This window comes from Eurosta solidaginis, chromosome 1 (assembly GCF_040869045.1).
Source record: "Eurosta solidaginis isolate ZX-2024a chromosome 1, ASM4086904v1, whole genome shotgun sequence".
NCBI lineage: Eukaryota > Metazoa > Arthropoda > Insecta > Diptera > Tephritidae > Eurosta > Eurosta solidaginis.
Genome location: NC_090319.1, coordinates 41374135 through 41397303, shown reverse-complemented (window position 1 = coordinate 41397303; position 23169 = coordinate 41374135).

Below are 23169 nucleotides of genomic sequence, written 5' to 3'. Positions count from 1 at the left end.
AGGGAGTGATCCTTAGTTCTATAGGTGGACGCCTTTTCGCGATATCGCCATAAAGGTGGGCCAGGGGTGACTCTAGAATGTGCTTGTACGATATCGGTATCAAATGAAAGGGGTTAATGAGTATTTTAAAAGGGAGTGATCCTTAGTTCTATAGGTGGACGCCTTTTCGAGATAGCGCCATAAAGGTGGGCCAGGGGTGACTCTAGAATGTGCTCGTACGATATCGGTATCAAATGAAAGGTGCTAATGAGTATTTTAAAAGGGAGTGATCCTTAGTTCTATAGGTGGACGCCTTTTCGAGATATCGCCATAAAGGTGGGCCAGGGGTGACCCTAGAATGTGTTTGTACGATATGGGTATCAAATTAAAGGTATTAATGAGGGTTTTAAAAGCGGGTGGCCCTTAGATTTATATGTGAAGGCGTTTTCGCGATATCGACCAAAATGTGGTCCAGGATGATCCAGAAAATCATCTGTCAGGTACTGCTAATTTATTTATATATGCAATACCACGAACAGTATTCCTGCCAAAATTCCAAGGGCTGCTGATTTCGCACTGTAGAACTTTTCCATTTTCTTCTACTTAATATGGTAGGTGTCACACCCATTTTACAAAGTTTTTTCTAAAGTTATATTTTTCGTCAATAAACCAATCAAATAACCAAGTTTCATCCCTTTTTCGTATTTGGTATAGAATTATGGCATTTTTTTCATTTTTCATAATTTTCGATATCGAAAAAGTGGGCGTGGTTATAGTCGGATTTCGGCCGTTTTTTATACCAAGATAAAGTGAGTTCAGATAAGTACGTGGACTAAGTTTAGTAAAGATATATCGGTTTTTGCTCAAGTTATCGTGTTAACGGCCGAGCGGAAGGACAGACCGTGGACTGTGTATAAAAACTGGGCGTGGCTTCCACCGATTTCGCCCATTTTCACTGAAAACAGTTAACGTCATAAAATCTATGCCCCTACCAAATTTCACAAGATTGGTTAATCTTTGTTCGACTTATGGCACTAAAAATATTCTAGACAAATTAAATGAAAAAGGGCGGAGCCACGCCCATTTTGAAATTTTCTTTTATTTTTGTATTTTGTTGCACCATATCATTACTGGAATTGAATGTTGATTTAATTTACTTATATACTGTAAAGATATTAAATTTTTTGTTAAAATTTGACTTTTAAAAAAATCTTTTTTTTTGAAAAGTGGGCGTGTTCTTCATCCGATACTGCTAATTTTTATTTAACACATACATAGTAGTAGTAGTAACGTTCTTGCCAAATTTCATCATGATATCTTCAACAACTGCCAAATTACAGCTTGCAAAACTTTTAAATTACCTTCTTTTAAAAGTGGGCGGTGCCACGCCCATTGTCCAAAATCTTACTAATTTTCTATTCTGCGTCACAAGGTCAACCCACCTACCAAGTTTCATAGCTTTATCTGTCTTTGGCAATGAATTATCGCATTTTTTCGGTTTTTCGAAATTTTCGATATCGAAAAAGTGGGCGTGGTTATAGTCCGATAACGTTCATTTTAAATAGCGATCTGAGATGAGTGCTCAGGAACCTACATACCAAATTTCATCAAGATACCTCAAAATTTACTCAAGTTATCGTGTTAACGGACAGACGGACGGACGGACGGACATGGCTCAATCAAATTTTTTTTTGATACTGATGATTTTGATATATGGAAGTCTATATCTATCTCGATTCCTTTATACCTGTACAACCAACCGTTATCCAATCAATGTTAATATACTCTGTGAGCTCTGCTCAACTGAGTATAAAAATGTTAGAGCTTTGTAATAGTATAAATGTCTCATGGGAAGAATGTTCATTTTTTTAAAGATCTATAGAGTGCGTTAGACGACCAACGTTGCACATTCTTCTGATAAGACATTTTTGTAGAATTAAAAGCGAATGAATTTTACTAGCATAGGCACTACCCCTACTACATGTACTGACACAATTTATTGTCTCGTCAAAACTGAGTTTAGAGCTATGTTGAGAAAATTATTATTATGGAAGCATGAAAAATAATAATAACTTTACCAATTAGTGGCAATGAGAATACCGAATTTATGTAAATTAAAAACAAAATTGGCCGAAGAACCGAGCCCTGTGGCACTCCTAAGTTTGTAGGTATGGGTTCGCTTATATTATTATTAACTTTAACTCTGAACTCTGCTCGTTAAGTATGACTCAAACCAACTAAGAAAGTTACCATGAAAATCTAAAGAACTAAGCTTATTTATTAAAATAATGTGATCTACCATATCAAACGCTTTTGTTATATCTACAAAAAGACTAGCACAGCTTTTCCTTTCGTCCATTGCTTTGTAAAAAGAAGAACTAAAGCCAAAAAGAGCGTCTTCAGTTGACAGTCCAGACCTAAAGCCAAACTGCATTGGGCTAAAAAAAATTTATTTTATTTAAATATTAGCAGACCCCGCAGACGTTGTCTTCCCTAACTTTAGTCTATCTGAATATCTCTTAAGAAGTGTTTACCTCTTACCTCACTCCACCCAGTTCTAGTCCCAGTCCCAATCCCAGTTTCAGTTTCAGTCACAATACCAGTTCCTCCTAGTTACAGTTCTAGTTCCAATCCCAATCCCACTCCCAGTCGGTCCCTGATCCATTTCCTGAAAAAAAGTTTCGTAAACACTAATCTAGGCAAGGGTCTACCAATATACCAAATTTTAGGCAAATCAAACTATTAATAGAATTTCTAATCTAGGCAAAGGGCTACCTATATACCAGTTTTCAAGCAAATAGAACTATGAACCGAACTTGTTCGAATATATCGGTCCCTGGCCCGAAGTGGCGAGAATACGAATCTAGGCAAAGGGCTACCTATATACGAAATTTCTCTGGTCCACTTCTTGGAAAGAATTTTTCTCTCCGTAAGAATCATTCTCGTACTTCAAGGAATATCCTAAAAAAAATAATTAGCTAAATCGGTCCAACCGTTCATTGTTATATTATGGACTAACAGACCCGGCAGACTTTAATCTACTCGTATCTGCCTAACTTTTAGGAAGTTTTTATTCTTACTCTCCTTCCCCCTCTCTCTCCCCATTTTTTCTATCCTGTAATTCACTCCTCTCTCTGCCTTTCTCTCTTTCTGGGCCTCTTTCTCCCCCTCCGCTTTTCCGACCCTTCTTTTCTCTCTATCTCCCTCTCCTTACTCCTCCGCTCCATCTATCTCTATCTGTATATCTTCATCTAACTCGATCTCTTTCTCAGTTTCGTTTCATTGTTTTCCCTTCCTTTCTTTTCCTTTCCTCTTCTTTACTTCCCTTTCTTTTCTTTCCTTCCCTTGCCTTTCCTTTCCTTTCAGAAGAGCTGAACAACTTTGCAACTATTTTGATAAATGTACGCGATAATTTAAACTTTACCTACGATAAATATTGATCACTTGTAATTATTTTGTTTGGGCTACATATTTCTTTTTGTTTAAAAAATAACGCTATGAGCAGAGCTTACACAAATTACGAACAAATTTTAAAAGATATTTCGTGAAAAAACACATTTAGGGCTGCCATGAAAAAATATATAAAATTTATATTCAGTCATTTTGTCTTTACGATCAGCATACAAATTAGCATAAAAAATATATTGGAGAATTAAGTCTTCTTAGTGCACAGACATTAGCAAATATGTATATACAAATATACCAAAAAATAGAACCTTTGTTTATAATTTGTAACGAAAGGGTATTTTTCAATAAATGTATGCATCTTATCAATTTATGTTGCATTAACTTGGCAACACGCATAAATATTTACATACATATGTCAAGCAGATATCAAATGAAACTACAAACATACATTCATACATACCTTTAAACCTACGCCCGAAGTTAAATAACGCAGCGAATGCTATGTACATATGTACGTACATATGTGTCGCATCATGCCTCACTCAAAAGCAATTTGCGCGGACAGTTGACACCGAACAACCACACGCACGCATTTTTGGTAAAAATGTTACTTTTGTTTAAACAATTTTGCTGATATAAGAAAAGAATCAAGTATTTTTTTTTATGTAAATCGAAGTTAAATATTTCAAAGTTTTATGGCAAAGAAGAAATATTCCAATCCATCCATCCGTTTTGAGTTTATAGCTGTGTTAACAAAAATTTTATGATTTTTTGACTACAAAAAATGGAGTCTAGTTTCTAGGCAATTTTTAGAATTTTTGTCTCCGTCAAAACGATCCCCGTACCTCAAGGAATATTCTAAAATAAAAAAATAGCGAAATCGGTCCAACCGTTCTTGAGATTCGCGCTTATTCCACAATTCAGGCTCTTATTTTTATAATATAGAAATGTAAAATAAACTCCTACTTTTCACTGCTTTCTCAAACACTTTTGATACTGACGACAGGGGCGATATAGGCCTGTAGTTATTTTTGTATTTTTTATTTCCCTTCCCACGGTGGCGCATTTTAAATCTTCTGGGAAAACCCCGGAAGATATACTTAGGTTAAATAAATATTTTAATATATCGACAATATGAAGAGCTGTTCTTTAACACGCGAATCGAAATATTGTCACTACCTTTTGAACCGGAATTTTTTAAATTCTTGATAATATTAAGAATTTCTGAACCTGAAATGGGATCAAAGAAAAAGCTGTTACTAGGAGCTATGAACCCTGCGTACATTGGATCTGATTGGCAAAGGAAATGATTTGGATCACTTAATGTTTCACTACCTACATACATTCAGGAAAAAGTTATTAAATACGTTTGAAGTTTCGAGAGAGTCACAGACATGAACACCATCCACACTTAACACAATAGTCAAGCTTTCTCTTAGAGCTAAGGTTTATAATTCTTCACAGCATCCCTTTCCTTTTTTAGAATTGCCATTTGCTGCAAATACTATACGTTGAAAATATTCATCGCGACTTTTGTGTATATCTTTATTTAATCTATATGTCAAGCGACGTACACGTTTCCTGAGCTTGGTGTTCAACGGATGCTTATTGCTCTTTTTCCTTAATATATTCTTCAATTTAATCTTTTTTAATAAGGTACGAATTATTCAAGGTTTGAGGGGTAGAAGTTTTCGGTTAGGAAAAAATGAAATACTGCATAGTTTATATGGTCAGTGAGTGTTTTTTGAACAGTTTGTAAGCCCGGCTTACGTTGCTTTCAGCAAGAACAGCTCCCCAATTTGCATTGCTTAGAGAAAAATTTGGAACATCAAAATGTATTTTTCTTGTGGCTGATAATATATTATTGTTAACACGCCTATTTACATTAAGATTTCTTAGCTGAACACCAGCCATGCAATGATCGGAAATTCCAAGGTCAACGTTTATACCAATATACATATCATCATCCATATTGTAACGAATTCAGTGCAACTCCGCTTATTTGCAACATTCTTCTACCGTTCGAATCACTAAAATGTTGAAGAAATAACTCCAATATTCAATAATGCAAAATGGTCTTTATTAAACTCCTTTTATACTCTGACTCGTTCGCATACTTCTAGGCGTTTCTATCTTCTAGAATTTGTTATTTGTTTACCAGCTATAAACTCATCAGCTATATCTACAGATGCACAATTATAGCTTCTCGCATAGCCATATGCGCGTGTATACATATGTGAGTGATACTTCCACCGATGATTGCCTACTTTTGGGAGTATCTCAGATATATACGTTTTTCTCCGTTGCTTGTAAGGACATATGTGTAGACATAATGGTTAATTTGTTTACGTACATACAAGTGTGGCAGCTTGCTTTATTGTTTAGTATAATACTAGTGATGTCAGTATCACTTAGTGTCACTAATATTCGTCACGATATTATATCCTCTAACATATAGATGATCAATACAGGTCCCTGAGTCTGGGCGAAAATGATGGTCCAGAGACTTGAAACTTAGCACATAGTTTGCGATTCGATGGCACTACAATTCGCGGAAAACAAATTGTCGCCAGGTGGCAGACGAATCGAGATAAACGAAAATCCCTGAAAATCCCCGAAAAAACGCAGGGAATCGTTCTATCGATTTTTAAGTAACTTGAAGCTTGGGCCGTGGGTCAGAACCCGGTGACAATGCAACATTTGATCGAAACAGTTTCGCTAGGTGGCGCATGGATCGAGATATTAGGAAAGCTAATTTTAATTTGGGAATCTTTCAAACCATTTTTAACTAACTTCCCGGTTATCTAGAGACTTGTAACTTAGCACATAGTTCGAGACTCGGTGACAATATAATTTACTGAAAACAAAATTCCGCTTGGTGGCGCGGTAAGTGAGATAACTACAAATCCTTGAAAAACGAGGGGAATCTAGCAATCGATTTTTGAGTAACTTCGGGGTGAGCTGGAGATATGAAACTTTAGCCGTAAGTCAGAACCCCGTGACAATGAAATATTTTATCAAAAAATTATGCTAGATGACGCATGGAGCGAGATATTAGGAAATTTAATTTTAATTTGTGAATCTTTCAATCCATTTTTAACTAACTTCCCGGTTACCTAGAGACTTGTAACTTAGCACATGGTTCGAGACCCCGTGACAATATTATTTACAGAAAATAAAATTCCGCTAGGTGGCGCGCTAAGTGAGATAACTACAAATCCTTGAAAAACGAGGGGAATTTTGCAATCGATGTTTGAGTAACTTCCCCGTGAGTTGGAGATAAGAAATATGAGCGGTAAGTCAGAACCCGGTGGCGCATGCATCGAGATATCAGGAAAATTAATTTTAATTTGGGAATCTTTCAATCCATTTTTAACTAACTTCCTGGTTACCTAGAGACTTGAAGCTTAGCACATGCTTCCAGACTCGGTGACAATATAATTTACAGAAAACAAAATTCCGCTAGGTGGCGCGCTAAGTGAGATAACTACAAATCCTTGAAAAAAGAGGGGAGTCTTGCATTCGATTTTTGAATAATTTCCCGGTGAGCTGGAGATATCAAACTTAAGCCGTAAGTCAGAACCCCGTGACAATGCAATATTTTATCAAAAAATTATGCTAGATGACGCATGGAGCGAGACATTAGGAAATTTAATTTTAATTTCGGAATATTTCAATCCATTTTTATCTAATTTCCCGGTTACCTAGAGATTTGTAACTTAGCACATGGTTCGAGACCCGGTGACAATACAATTTATAGAAAACAAAGTTCCGCTAGGTGGCGTGCTAATTGAGATAACTACAAATCCCTGAAAAACGAGGGGAATCTTGCAATCGATTTTTGAGTAATCTCGGGGTGAGCTGGAGAGATGTATGAAACTTGACCCGTAAGTCAGAATCCCGTGGCAATGCAATATTTTATCAAACAAATTCCGCTAGGTGGCGCATGGATCGAGATATAAGGAAAATTTATGTTTATTTGGGAATCTTTCAAACCATTTTTAACTAACTTCCCATTACCTAGAAACTTGTAACTTAGCACATGGTTCGAGACTCGGTGACAATATAAACAGAAAACAAAGTTCCGCTAGCTGGCGCGCTAAATGAAATAACTACAAATCCTTGAAAAACGAGGGGAATCTTGATTTTCGAATAACTTCCCGATGAGCTAGAGACATGAAGCTTGGGCCGTAAGTCAGCCCGGTGAATCTTGCAATCGATTTTTAACTAACTTCCTGGATATCTAGAGACTTGAAACTTGAAATATTGTTTAAATCTCGGTAGCAGTGCAATGTTTGATCAAAAAATTTAGGCTACGTAACGCACAAGTCGAACTATTTAGAAGATTAGGCCATACCTTCATGGCTAGCCTCCTGAGTGTTGTAGGCGTTGTAGAATTCTACCTCGTTGAAGGCCCAACTCAATGCACGCCCTTGCATACTTTTAGGCCTACGCGTCTTTCACCACGATTCTTTTAGACTTTCAGGGGTATGCGAATTTCACCACGATTTTCAGCTGTGCAAATTAAGTGACAAACGAGTGGAATTCTCTTGTTATCAAACGAGGTGGAATTCTGTTGTTTTCGCCAGTGTTGTCAGCGAAAATTGCACTAATTTCTTAAATCTTGCTATTTTGAACAAATAAATAAAGATACGAATTTTCAATTCGGAATTACTTAAATTACCAATCAAAGTTGCAATTGCCATTTTGTAGGTAGTGCTAAAAAATTTAAAATAAAAATATGATAAACACGTTTAAGGACTACCTTTATATAAATGGACCAAAAAATAGAGGGCAATTTTTCCTTTAATACAGACGTAGTCTTGTTGAATTTTGACTAAAAAACTTTGACAATAGCTCTTTTAAAAGAATTTTGGGATTTAAAATTATATAGGTACAGTGTGTGTTTAAATTTTAAATAATCAATTAGTTAATCCCAAGTACATGGTTTGCCTTTAATTGAAAGATTGCGCTCCACCTTTATAGTTTTAAATTCCAAAATTATTTTAAAAGAGCTATTGTTAAAGTTTTTTAGTCAAAATTCAACAAGACTACGTCTGTATTAAAGGAAAAATTGCCCTCTATTTTTTGGTCCATTTTTATAAAGGTAGTCCTTAAAATTTTTTTATCATATTTTTATTTTGAAATGATCTTGAAATAAGTAAAAAATAAATGTAAGGTGCGATAGGCCGAGCTTCTCTTCCAATTTGCGTCGTGCTCCCTTTTAATTTATCCTACAAATTGGCGGGGCGGGACATACTTGTTTTATGCCGACTCCGAACGGCATCTGCGAGGGAGAAATACACTCGGAGTGCTTGCCAAACACTGCCGAGGGGCGACCCCGCTTAGAAAAATTGTCTTCTAATTGAAAAACCTTATTTCTAAAATTTTGAAGTTACTTTGCCCGGGGTGTGAACCCATGGCATTCGGTGCGGTAACGCTACCATCACACCACGGTGGCCGGGGATCTTGAAATAGTTCCACTAATATTCACATTATTTATTTGTTAATGCAAAAACCGGAGCGTTAAGAATAAATTGCAAAGAATGAGGCAAATTGGTTATAGTGAGGAGCGAAGAACAACCAGCGAGGGTTGAGTTGTATTTTTGCCGACAAACAAGAAAGACCTAAAACACGTGATCTATCAATTATTTAACTAAATGTATTATATTAAACTTTGTGTCTCTTTTTAAACATTTAAATTTATTTGAAATCAGCAAATGTTGTCTCTCAGCATGCAGGCCAAGAGTGTCTCGTGATTGTAGCAGTGCTCCTAACTCAATTTTGAGCTATCTGGTGGGTCGTATGCTCTCCTAATATTGTTATTCGAACAGGTTGGCTTAGTTTTCTGAGGAGTATCAGTTGGAGACTGCTAACTCCTTGAATCTGCTACGTATGTCTCTTTTGATTGATTTGATTTTTGCATGCTCTTCTGCTTTCTCGTTGCCCTCGATTTTCCTGTGATCAGGGTAATGTTTTCGAAGTTAGCTGTTGCTTGACGCGACCTTGAAGCGCCTTGAGCGTGGTATAGCTATCTAAGTAAAAGCATACTTCGCGCCCTCCTACCGAGGGCTCCGACAGGAACGTACACAACCTCTCTATACCCAGAACTTCCGCTTGGAAGAAACTAGAAAAATTGAGAAGCCGGACTGATAGCTACACCCTACCGCAATCCATTTTGGAAGCACAGGTGTAAAGTGAAAATGTGTCCTTCCTTTGCAGGGAATACATGCTGAACAAATATTTATAGCAGAGCAAAAATCCGTTCGATATGTCGAAACTTATAAATTAGAATCTGAAAATAATTGACCGACCTAAATTATGTCAAAATAATAAAAAATCAGATATGGTATACACATCTAAAAGGGAATTTATTTTCTATTATAAGAAATTCCGCCTTTTACTTTCATGTCAAGGGATTCTCTAGATTATTTAAAGTCCACATCGTACACTTCTGAATCTCTGGAGGTTTGTTCTCTAAAGACAGCAAGGCTTTAACACTTCCGATCATTCCCCCCTTTAGGGAAAGCTTTAGTAGATAAGTACCTAAGCAGTATATTACTTGCAATACTAATCTTGGAGGAGCCGTGTATAGAAGTCCACGGAAGTGGTAAAAGCTTCTGACCACCATTGAATAAGGAAGCCAAACCGATTCTTTTACATAGGGTTCAAACAGCTCGCTCCTTCCGGGCACTTGGCATCAAGTACCATCTGAGACGGCACTGAGCATACGTACGCATGGCTAGGTCACTCCGACAAAATGGGTTTAAGGGCTAACGGGGGGACTTTATCGGCAGAGTTCGACCACCATAAGGTGCAAGTGGGCGTTGGCTTTTGATCGGCTAGCTGTACAAATATGAATAGTAAAACTATCATCCCCGCTGAGAGGGATGTGTGCTGGGCTTGGCACACGTCGCGTAAAACCACGCTCCAAACGAAACAAGCCTAGGATAATAAGCCAACAGTTTTATGATGACGAATATTGCAAACATTTAAAGGCGTATGACTTGGGGCTTGCAACGGTAACGTCCGTTGCTTTAATGCGCCTGGTGCCGACATCCGGCTGGGTGTTGTCCTAGTGAAGGCAAAAGATGACATCACCGCTTTTCAAGGAGTTAGCAGTCTCCAACTGGAACTCCTCACATAACTGCAAGATAACTTAGAGAACCTGGCCGAATTACAATAGTAGGAGAGCTAACGACCTACTACATAAGTAAAAAAAAAAAATGTTTACGATCACTGCTACAATTACGAGACGCTGGCCACTTGGCCTACATGCTAAGAGATAGCACAAAGTTTAATATAATAAATTTAGTTAAAGAATTGATAGATCACGACTTTAGGTCTTCCTTTTTTTAGGTTTGTCGGCAAAAAAAATACAACTCAACACTCGCTGGGCGTTCACTCTCCTCGCTGTCACCAGTTTGCCTCGTTCTTTGCTTTATCTAAAAGGGGCGCATCCCAACCTAACCCAACCGAAATATTTAGGCTGGTGGCTTAAACACATGTCAATGCAATGTTGGGTCTTATACACAAATTAATCTTAACGCTTCGGTTTTTACATTAACAAATAAATAATGTGAATATTAGTGGAACTATTTCAAGATCATTTAAAAAAAAGTATTTCAGGCGAGAATTGCGGTCTACCTTTTTAAGATATCCAGCATATTATTCCTTCTATTACCACTGTACGGCCATTTTCGAGACTGCGAACGTTTCGTGGTTTGTTGGGACTATTCAAATATTATTCTCGTTACTGTTTTCATGATCATATTTTAGCATATGGTAATAGTTTTATGTTGTATTTTATTCGTGCGGACGTCTCATTGCACTTAACGCAAGATCATGATTATGTAGGTCCACTTAAGTTCGAGCGGTGTTTTTGCTCAAAATTTAGTGCACTCCTCCCAACTCTGGTTTTGTCGCAGTATACGATGGAATATTACCAGCTTGCAAACAGATATATTAATTACGTGTACATACATTTGGGCAAGTCCTGGGTTACGGACGCGGTATTCGAATCTGCATAAATGAGAACATGAGCAGCGGACTGAGCGGATATTGTAATAATCGAAGAAAAAATTGTGGATACCTCAAAAATGGAAGTACATATATATATATATATATATATATGACCATATATAATGCGGTTCGGGCGCGATAAGAAATAGATGTAATTTTTAATGCTTGCGAAGGTATGCAAAACTTAACGAAGCTAAGGAGAAATTTTACATGCCCTAAATGAGAAACAGAAGGTGAAATAAATATTCAATGCCAGTAGATTTTCGAAATCTTAAATATCTTATTAAAACGTTGGATATAAGCGGTTACGCACGGTTACGGACGCGACATAACGGACTGTCTCCAAGGGTCAATTAACAGTTCATACAAAGCGCAAAATGCCCTATTTCGGACTAAATATAAGTTTTGTTCGTTTGGTAAATAGAATTAAAGTTATAGGCCAATATATGGATCAACTAATGGAAGAGAGGTAATGGATTTTACAAATTTTGGACTCCAATAAAAAATGTTACCCGAACCTTCCGTAAAAATTTTAGTAAACAATCCTCTTAAACATGCGAAAGCTTTTTTAATTTCATGTCCACGTTTGCTTACTAGGAAACTGATAAGGATTAGGGCAGGAACAATTTATAAAACCTCGGTTTTCCACGTTTTTTTATTTTTAAATAAAAGTCTAGAAAACATTTTATGAACAGCAAAAATATAGCTCTGGGTTTAACAGCGCAACAAATACACACAAAAAACCTGCGATACTGGTTTTAAAGATCAGTGTACTTCTTATATGACGCAGTTCAATGTTCTTGATAAGTTTTTGTACAATAAATACGTTTTCGAGTTGAAGATGAGTTGAAATTTAATCCTAAATCTATTTGGAACTATGTTCGTTCAAAGAAAGGTGTTCTAATGTACCAACCTGTGTTAAATTTAATGACATTTGCTCTAATGGTTTGGTCGATTCCGCAAATCTTTTTGCTGACTTTTTCAAATCTACTTTTATTGTTGAGGCCGATAACTTTGATAACAGGTATTTTACTGATAGCCCCAAACCTTTAGACTTTGGATCTTTGTTCGTATCTGAAACCGATATTTTCTTGGGTATATCCTCCTTACAGACTTCAATCAAAAGTGAAATTGATGGATTGTCCTCTTTTTTATTTAAGAAATGTAGTATTTCTCTTTGTGTACCATTGTGCCACATTTTAAATATTTCGCCATCGACTGGAGTTTTTATTGATCGCTGGAAGCTGGCGTCTATCACCCCTATCTTCAAGTCTGGCAATAAAAATGAAGTAAAGAATTACAGGCACATATCCAAAATGTCAACATGTTTAAAACTTTTTGGAAATGTAGTTAAAACAATTTATCATTCGCTATCAATAAAATAGTCGTTCCATGTCAGCATGGTTTCATTGCGGGATGTTCGACTACTAAAAATCTGGCTGTTTTCTCTCAGTTTTGTGTCTCTGCGTTTAAGGATGGATATCAAGTTAACACCGTGTATACGGATTTTTCCAAGGCTTTTGACAAAATTTCGCATAGATTACTTCTGTGGAAACTTAAAAACATGGGCTTTCATTCAAGCTTTCTGTCGTGGCTGAAGGCCTACTTGGAAAATATAATATCTTTTGTTGAAATCGAGAAAACTAAGTCTTTGAGTTCTCAGCAACCTCGGGTGTAACACAAGGTAGCATCCTTGGTCCTATTTTGTTCTTAATGTGTATTAATGATGTGGGCTCATGCATATACTATTCGAATTATTTACTTTAATCTGACGACTTAAAAAAACTTTCGGAAGATCTCCTGTACTTCTGATGCATTACGTCTGCAAGAAGATCTGAATGCTATAAATAATTCGGCCTTTCAAAATAATCTGCGACTCAATATTAGTAAATGCTGTCACATGACATATGCTAAAGCTATGAATGTGGTTTCATTCGCGTACTCGATTTCAAATGTAACTCTTGCGTCAATTAATGAGTTTCGCTATCTTGGGTAATTTATGACTCATCTTTTACATTTGGTAATCATGTAAACTTTCTCATACCAAAGGCTTATACTAACTTAGCTTTCTTACGATGATATGCTAAGGATTTCAAGGACCCATATACCAGGAAAATCGTATACAATGCCTTAGTGTGTTCCAAGTTAGAGTATGGATCAGTAATTTTGAATCCGATATACTCTTCACACTATTTAAGTAAGAGTAGAGAATTCAGCGCAAGTTCATACGATTTGCTCTTCAACCTCCATACTTTGTTAATCCCCTGCCACCCTACAATGCAAGATGCATGCTTATCAATGTCTTGCCACTTGAAGTTAGACGTTTTGTTCAAAACGTAATGTTTATTTTTGACATAATATCCGGTGCCATTGCCTGCTCAGCACTACTTGGGCAGTTGACTTTCAATGGCCCCAACAGAGCTCTCCGCTTCCACAGAACATTCCGCGTTGAAGTCCTGCGTTCGAATTACTTCAGTTTCGCACCTCTTCTAAGAGATCGCCTATCCAGAAGCCTTGACCTAGACTCTGCCACGCCAAGGTCTCTGTTTAAGGCACGCATTGAGTCTTATTACTTATCCCAGTAAATCTTACTTTAAAATTGTTAAACTAGTACTAAGTTAATCTGTAATCTAGTCAGTAAGATTGTTACCATTTGACTTAATAAAGATATGAAATGAAATGAAAAAACGAAATGAGAATGGTGGGAAAGAATAAACTATTTGATTTCCACATCATTCACATATTTTACCTTTAATTCCAAGTGATAGAAATAAAGTCTGAACACTTTTGATTTTCGTTTCGTGATGGACCTTTTTTGGGATTCGCCCACATATAAACAAACAATTGCAAGGAAATTTTCTCTTGAAAAGTATAGCACAATGTTTTGTCAAAGCGGTGCTGACTTCATTTCGCTAGAATATCAAACAATACATTTTAATTTGTTATTTTGATGGAGCAAAATTTGTTTTTTCAGCTAATTAAAATAAACAAAAAACAAGTAAAGGTGTATAAGTTTGGGGTAACCGAATATTATATACTCATCGTGAGTGTGAATTTTAGAGTTCATTTCAGAAAAATTGCTCTTTCGAATTTTGTTATGAGGGATTTATTTTTTATGAGGCTCTAGAAATGTTTTGTAATGCTTTTGTGTGTGTGTACTCAATCATATTCCGATCCGTTAATTTTTCTTCGAGATATGGCTCCCAGGGCATTTTTAAAGTAATACGAACGTGGCCAAGTGGCCACGTAGTAGTCCGCCGTGGCCACGTAGTAATCATAATCTGGCCACAACTAAATTTCGAAAATGCGTGAACAACACCTAACTAAAATAATGTCAGAAATTTTCTGAACATACATGATTTCCCCAAAATGTCAAAAAATATATAACTTGCTAATTCTAATGAAGTTTTTTGGTGCTAATCGAAGAAATTTATCAACGAATGAATGATAGTTCATCAAATATACTGTCAATGAGGATTTATGTGGAAAAGAACATAGGTACTCACGACTTCCGTAACATATATAAATTCTACAAATTAGGAACGTGCTCGAGGATTTTTGTCAGCATATAATAAAAAAAAGATATTTTGCTTTTGGCCACTTAGTGAAAAATCCTTAAAAAATGCCCTAATGGCTCCCGAAACATAATAAATTGTTTGGACAAAAATACAATTTTTTTCCTTTTTCTTGTTATACCTAATTGCACTTCGGAAATGAAACACCATTGATATAAAGATTTTTTTGCAAAGCTATAGCTTATTTTATTCGTCCACGACTCTTTTAAAAATCTATATAAAAGTGGGCGTGACTCTGCACCGATTTCGTAATTTCTTCTTCGAAGCACTCTTTATAGTAAAGACGACCTGATAGGTAACGGTTTTTGATTTATGATTAATAATATTTGTAAAATTGATCTTATCACAAGTCGGCAGTAGTGCCAAGCGCATTCACAAAAAAATATTGTATTTGTATCAAAAGTCTTAATATCAATCCACACATCAATATTCAACATTCTAGATGAATTATTTACTAAATACGTAATCAGGTTCTATGTGTTTTCCAAAATGTTGTATATGTTATTTTTGTTAGCTCTTATTTTATATCAAACTGGTCATAAAATACGAACGGTATGCTTGGAAAAACTGTTCTTAAAACAAGCCCATCGGCCACAGCACGGTTGCCACGCCGTGTTTTCATGTGAGACCAAAATTCATTCAAATAAAGGACCAAATTATTTTTGTTGCGTATAATCGAAAACAATAATAATAAAAGAAAAAACAGTTTTCCATTGTTACACCGTAATATATGCTGCCACAGTTAGGTAATGAATTAAATTTAGCAAATATCAACAACTTCGAAACAAGTTTTTTCAACTGCAAAAAACCGATATGGCAGACACTCCGAGTGTATTTCTGCCATGAGAAGCTTTTCAGCGAAAAGTCAAATTGGAAGAGAAACTCGGCCTAAAATCTGTTCGGAGGGCACCTTGCATTTACTTTCATTTATTTATGCATATATTACTAAAAATGGGCTTAAAGTGTCCCTTAGTTGGATGATATTACCCTTTATCTATGGTACGAATAAAGCCACAAACTTACAGGCACGATGATAGAAAATATGGACGAATCGCCTCCAACGGGTCACGGAACGTGAACCAACGAATAATGGAAATGCCAAGCTTAAATCCACAGTTGCACTGAAATTTCTTGAATTCATTGATTTGTTTTGGATTAGGTGAGAAAAATTTATATATCAGCGTATAACACGATATGTAAGAGTTTTAAAGAATTTTAATAACAAAGTGATCCTCTGCAAAACAATTTTGAAAGTGTTACTTTTTATATGGCAAGTCGATATATTTCTAAGCAAAATCTCAATACCGCGAACATGTTAATGTTCCATGTAAAATTTAAACGTGCTAGTTTTGCAATTAACAGGAAGCTCAACCAAGCAAATTTTGGGGTCGCGTACTGCACTTTTACCGCAGAGAAGAAGAAAGAAAAATACCAAAATTGTGGTCGTTTGCTAAAAAGGCCTCAGCGGTCCAAACAGGGTTGGAAAGGACCATTTTTGGAAAGGACCATATGGACCAAAGTGGCAACCGTGGTCACGTGTTAAGAAAAAACTAGAGCTGGACTCGATTCGATTTTTTTAAAGATTCAATTTTTTTGATTCGATTCTAGAAAAAATCGATTTAATCGATTAAATCGAACCAAACAAAGTTTATTTAAATTTTGCTTATTCTTTGTAACAGTGTACTTGCTTACGTACTTAACCATTTACACGATTTTTCCCAACAAATAAAGCTAGACAATTCCTCTCTCGTTTCGTTGCCTGCCGACAAAATTGGAAGCATCAAGGAATGCCACATGGGTCTTCACTTGATCTTTTCATCGGAGTGAGATAATTAGTATAGTCTTTAACGAAATGTCATACTTTTTGCGTTTTTTTAATCTTTTATTTCAAAATGTAGGGAAATCAACCTTGAGAACATTAACCAATACACTTTCTTCTTTAATACTTATTATTACAATATGTATAATTTTCGCTCCGATTACGGCATTAGACTCGATATATGTTCAGCGGCATATAAAAAGGAAATATTTACTACATACATAAGGTAACATGTTCTCAGTATAAATCATACTACCGCTGGGTAAAGTCGACTTACCGCCTGTGTGCACTACGCCTCTTTAGCGCCTTTAAAACTGTCTCTGACGACGCAGCACTAATCATCGCAGGAGAGCTAAGCGTGCAGGACTGGCAGCTCAGGTGGAATGCCTCAACAAATGGACGCTGAACACACCGATGTATCCCAGATATTAATATATGGATATCTAGAAAGCACGGCGAGGTAGATTTCTACCTCACACAGTTTCTGAGTGGTCACGGATGCTTTAAGGAATACTTGCACCGATTCAATCACGAGCCTAAAAACATATGCGATCACTGTGATGGCGATATAGTAGAAGATATTTGCCATGTATTTTTCGAGTGTCCTAGGTTCTATAGCTCGAGATGCAAACTGTGCAGAATATTTGGAGAGGATTACAGTCCTGAAACAATTGTTGGATGCATGCCACAAAGCAAGGTAAAATGGTCCGCGGCATGCGATGTAATAGCGGAAATAATGAAGTGTCTACGAAGTCTTGAAAGGCTACGGCGCAGCAGCGAACATTGAACAGTCGAGTTGTGTGGGTGGAGAACAAACTTCAAAGGTGGAGGGGGTCGAGTTGAGCACGAATTGGATGCAAAGCCTCCGTACAATTAGCGGCGTGAGAATTATAAAATAAGAAAAGACCATAATATATGTACGTAATATAATAGTTAACCAGGCGACGGATTGGAGACAAGGCCTCTTTAACCGATCGAATACTGCCCCAGGTGAAGGAATAAAGCACGGATTGGAGACACGGCCTCTTCAACCGTGCGACCAAAAGCAGTCAACATACACGCAACGACAAACCTGCGGATTGGAGACAAGGCCTCTCCAACTGTAGAAACAACGAGTATGAGTGTAAACGTCTCACATGTAATCAGGGTTTATACACGGATTGGAGACAAGGCCTCTCCAACCGGTGGAAGTACGAGAAAAGCCCCGTAACGTATTGTGGGGAAAAAAACAAAAAAACCTATCAAAATTAAATGAAAACAGAAAAAACCTATTGAAATTAATAACACAAAAAAATAAAAATAAAACAAAAAAAAAAAAAAAACCCTACAATATAAGTAGTCGAACGCCCAAGCATGCCATTAGCACTATATGCACAGTGTTTAAGGTACGCTTGGAAATTTTCGTAGAAGTGGTATGTGTCAAGCAGATTCAGGTAGTAAGCAGGGCGTGCCAGTCATAGCGTTAACTATACCGCGGGACTATCTAAATACAGCAACGTGACCCCGACAGACGTAGAGTTTATTGCTCAACCTATCTCCCGACGGAATACTTGACGGTAGTACCGGGTGGTAAATGATACTCAGACGGTAGGAGGTTTAGTGCGGTTAAAGTCCCACACTGACTATGAGGCTTTCGATGCTTCCTCCTCGTAAAAAAAAAAAAAACAAACGTTCTCAGTATACGTGTTGCAGCTTTTTAATCAATGAGGTATACGGAACTTTCAATTTACAACATACGGTAATTTGTGTCAGCGTAGTTTCAGTTAAAAACTTTATGAAAGTATTTCTTAGCTTATTGAAAATAAAAAGGAATAAGGAATTTAAATGACGAAATTTCATAAAAATTGCCACTTCTGTTTTCGAGTTTGCTGATGTCTATGCCATAAAAAGTATTGATTTTATATATTTGTTAAAAGTGTGTTTCTTAATGTTACTCGTTAAGGGAAAACGTACGGAGGATCCAAGCATTGTGTAAAAGATCTAAATCCGTTATCTTCGACAATCCTAAAGGGTTGCATATCTGTGGCTAATCAAAGCACAATCCAGTTGTTATTTTCGCTCATCTACAGACTGAGACTTCTTATGTTGTTGTTATTAGGTTCAAAAAATAATTCTATAGGAGCTGTTGATGAAGACATTTCCATGCACGTTGGTGCCGCTTCAAGTGATTTAACAAATTGGTTGTATTTCTACCTCTTTTGCATTTTTTTCCGCACAATTTGCATTTCGCAGAATCGCCCTGCACTTGACTAAAGTACTTCCAGACAACAGATCTGCGAATCTTTGGAATACATACTTCAAAACGAGAATTCCCCTTCAGGGCTTACACGAATCTAAAAATGTGGTATTAATTAGTTTTCATTTCGTACTGAACACAATATCAAACCACAAAATAGATAATCACATGTTCAATATATTGCTTGCCAGAAGTGCGAAGAAATTTCTTCATCTTTCTTCTTTCTCTCGAAGCCAGCAACACAATAAAGCTGAATTTAAAGATATCATTAAAAATAAAAATTACAGAATATGTATTTCCTCAAGCGTCCCAAAGGTATATAGTGATGAAAACGTCAATGCCTAAAGAATCGAACAATTTTTTTTTAAAAATCGACTCTACATTTATAAAAAAAGATCGATTATGAATCGAATCGAAACCCAGCTTTAGAAAAAACGTACTAAAGAGTATTTTGTCAACGAATGTTCTTAATTTTGAACTTGTTTCGTTCGTTTTAGAACGATTTTTTCTTTGAGTGTACTGTGTTTGCTGGGATGCTGGTAGCGTGCTCCGCAATATACATTGAAGGTCTTGGGTTTAAGCCCCTCGCACAGAAAAAAAGGTGTTTTAATTGGAAAACAAGTTCTTCTTAGCGGGATCGCTCCCAAGCAGTGGTTTTGCAAACACCACGAGTATGTTTCTGTCGGCATTAAAATTGCAAGTCCCGTCCATTGAATTTTTAGGAGAAACTACACAGAAGCACAACGCAAATTGGAAGCGAAGTTTAGGCTTAAATTTCCTTGGAGGCAAAACGCGCCAAGTATTTTTGTTTTTTTTTTTGTAGTAGCGGCACCGCTTTCCGAAGGTTTTCCAAATAGCTCGATAAAATCCTATTTTGGTTAAATATCGCCTCATTAAAGGCCCTGGAAAACTTGCCATATACATAACGCCCAATTCTTTAACATATTTTCACTTAACCATAGATAAAGTATATTGGCATCGTTTCTGTTGCCTTAACCTAAAAGATGTAATAACTTCTTAAGATAGAAAATGAAAAAAATATCAAAACGAAAAATACAATCCCCAAAATGTGAATAAATTCAACGCAAAAATTTATAGATTATGGATATGTCGGAAAACCAAAAACTAATTGATTGGCTATAGTATAGCCATAACTAATAGGCGTTATTCAATGGCTTCAATAACCGATTAGGTTGACTTCGGCCGTGCTTTTTTACACGTATATATGCTACGTTTGCGCGTAAAAAACGGTTATCCTCACTTAGATAATGCTTGGGAGACCCATCTAGCGGCAACTAGCTACAGAACTTGTTGTACCAAACCACACACACAAACCTCTGTTTTATGTCTGTGTATAGCCTATAGCTGAATCGGTTGCGGTGAACAGTGGACACATACCATTTGTAGAGGTAATACACCGGCGGTGGCGGCCACCGTGGTGTGATGGTAGCGAGCTCCGCCTACCACACCGTATGCCCTGGGTTCGCACCCCGGGCAAAGCAACATCAAAATTTTAGAAATAAGGTTTTTTAATTAGAAGAAAATTTTTCTCGGCAGTGTTTGGCAAGCGCTCCGGGTGTATTTCTGCCATGAAAAGCGCTCAGTGAAAACTCATCTGCCGTTCGGAGTCGGCATAAAACATGTAGGTCCCGTCCGGCCAATTTGTAGGGAAAATCAAGAGGAGCACGACGCAAATTGGAAGAGAAGCCCGGCCTTAGATCTCTTCGGAGGTTATCGCGCCTTACATTTATTTTTTTTTAATACATAGAATAAGTGTACAGGTGAATCATATACACATATTTCAGTTGCATCTTTCAGAAGAGTCGATAAAGTTTAACGCTTAGCCGTCCAAATAAATTTAAGCGTAAACGAAACAGATGTAAAAAACCACAGCTTTCCATAGAATTCGTTGCATCAGGAGTTAATTGGCAACTTTTTTTTATCTCATAATCTATTCATACACGAGGGAAGTTTAATGTTGTTATCAGAACGCCTCCTGCTCCAGAATCTCCAAAACACACATCTCCTTCACCACATCCAGCATAAATTATTGTGTCTGCTAAATATAACGAAACACGCATTGCAGTCTTACATTCTCGCGTGCCTACTATATCCAAAAACCTAGCTTGGAGACAATAAGAATGAACCATACTAGTATGAATTTTCATACCTCATCCACTAACTTTCAACGTCGTGCCCGACGTAAGCCCGCTGTCACGGAAGAGCATATTATTAAATACATCTCTGAACATGCTCTTATCGATGTTGATAAGATTGGTTGCTTTAAGATAGTTAAGAGAGATGTCGATGTCAACACTTTGGTCAGAGTTGCTATCAAAAGACTACAGTAAGCTCCTTAATAACGATCTATGGCCCTCTAATGTGACGGTTAAGCCGTTTCACTTTTTCGTGCCGAAAACGTAAGCTTGGCGGTTCAACGCACCTAAATATTTATTTTCATAATGTTTCTGGCGTAAGAACAAAATCTGTCATGCTTTTTAACATGAGCTCACATTCTGATTACGATGGTTTTGTATCGTCGAAACTTGGTTCAAGTCTGATTTTTATGATGGTAAATTTTTCGACTGCAACCTATACAATGTGTATCGCAAAGACCGGGACTACTCTAAACCTGGTCTCTCACGTTGTGGTGGTGTTCTGATCGCTGTGCGCCGTCATCTCCGTTCATCGTTAGTGGATTTCAGTGATAAGAATTCACTACTTAATCAGCTCCGTGTCTCTGTTCAGGGCACCTCTAAGATCTTTATCTACGCATTCTACATTCCTCCTGCAAGTCCGGAACATCTCTATAAATCACATGTTGATAACATTATTGGCATAGTACGCAATCATTTTGATGATCACTTCTGTATTTTAGGCGACTTTAATTTGCCTGACATTGTATGGTCATGTGTCAACAATAGTTCAAATCTAATTCCTACGAATGTTTCCAGTACCTCTGAGGTGTATCTTATTGATAATTTCTTAAATTTCAATTTATCCCAGATAAATAACTTCTCCAATCAATTATCTAGAATGTTAGATCTTGTCTTCATTATTATAATATTAACTGCATGGTGGCTGAATGTCTGGATCCACCATCTAGTTCTGGTTTACACCACATACCGCTTACGCTTGCCATATAGTTTTACATTTTTGACAGCATCGCTGCCGATAACGAGTCTCTTGGTTTTTCTTTTAGACGTGGCAATTTTGATTAAATTTTTCAGGAGGTCTTCTTGATTGATTGGGAAGTTCAAATCTACCAAATTGTTGGCTCATAAACGTAAATATCTTTTTTACTCCAATAAATTCAAAGCGTTAGGCAAAAGGCTCCACAGGTCTTTTGTTAGCAACTATGAATCTGACATCAAAGTAAACCCCAAGGTTTTCTGGAACTATGTTAAGGCTAAAAAACTTTATTCGTCTATTCCTTCATCAGTCTTTTACAATACGGAGCGAGCTTCTGCAGCTTTTGCGGAGGCTAATTTATTCGCAGACTTCTTTCGCGCTAACTTCGTGGCAGAGCCTGATCTCCCAACGGTTTTCCCCTCATTAGTAGATAATTCTATTAACTTCGGCGCCCTGACTCTGTCGCTAGACGATATTGTTAATGGGATTCAAAATATAAGATTGTCTTCCCAGACAGATTTTACGGCTTATCGTCTTATCTTCTTAAAAACTGTTTGGCTTTGGCCACCCCACTACTGCTAATTTTTAACAAATCTCTCTAGTGCGGCGAGTTTTTGGATGCATGGAAGATAACCCTCATCACCCCTGTTTTCAAACACGGTAACAAAAACAATGTTGTTAACTATAGGCCCAATGCCAAATTGTCTACCATTTCTAAACTCTTTGAGTATATTGTCAAACAGAAAATGTATTTTGCCGTTAGGCATCTAATCATAGAGAATCAGCACGGTTTTGTGTCTGGCAGATCTACTGTGACGAACCTGTCGATTTTCTCTGAATTCTGCCTATCAGCTTTTAACAGTCGCCTTCAAGTCGATGCAGTATATACTGATTTTTCTAAAGCGTTTGACAAAATCTGCCATTCAATATTGATCTCAAAACTGACCGGTGTAGGCTTCAACTCAATTTTTCTTTCTTGTCTAAAATCGTACCTTCTC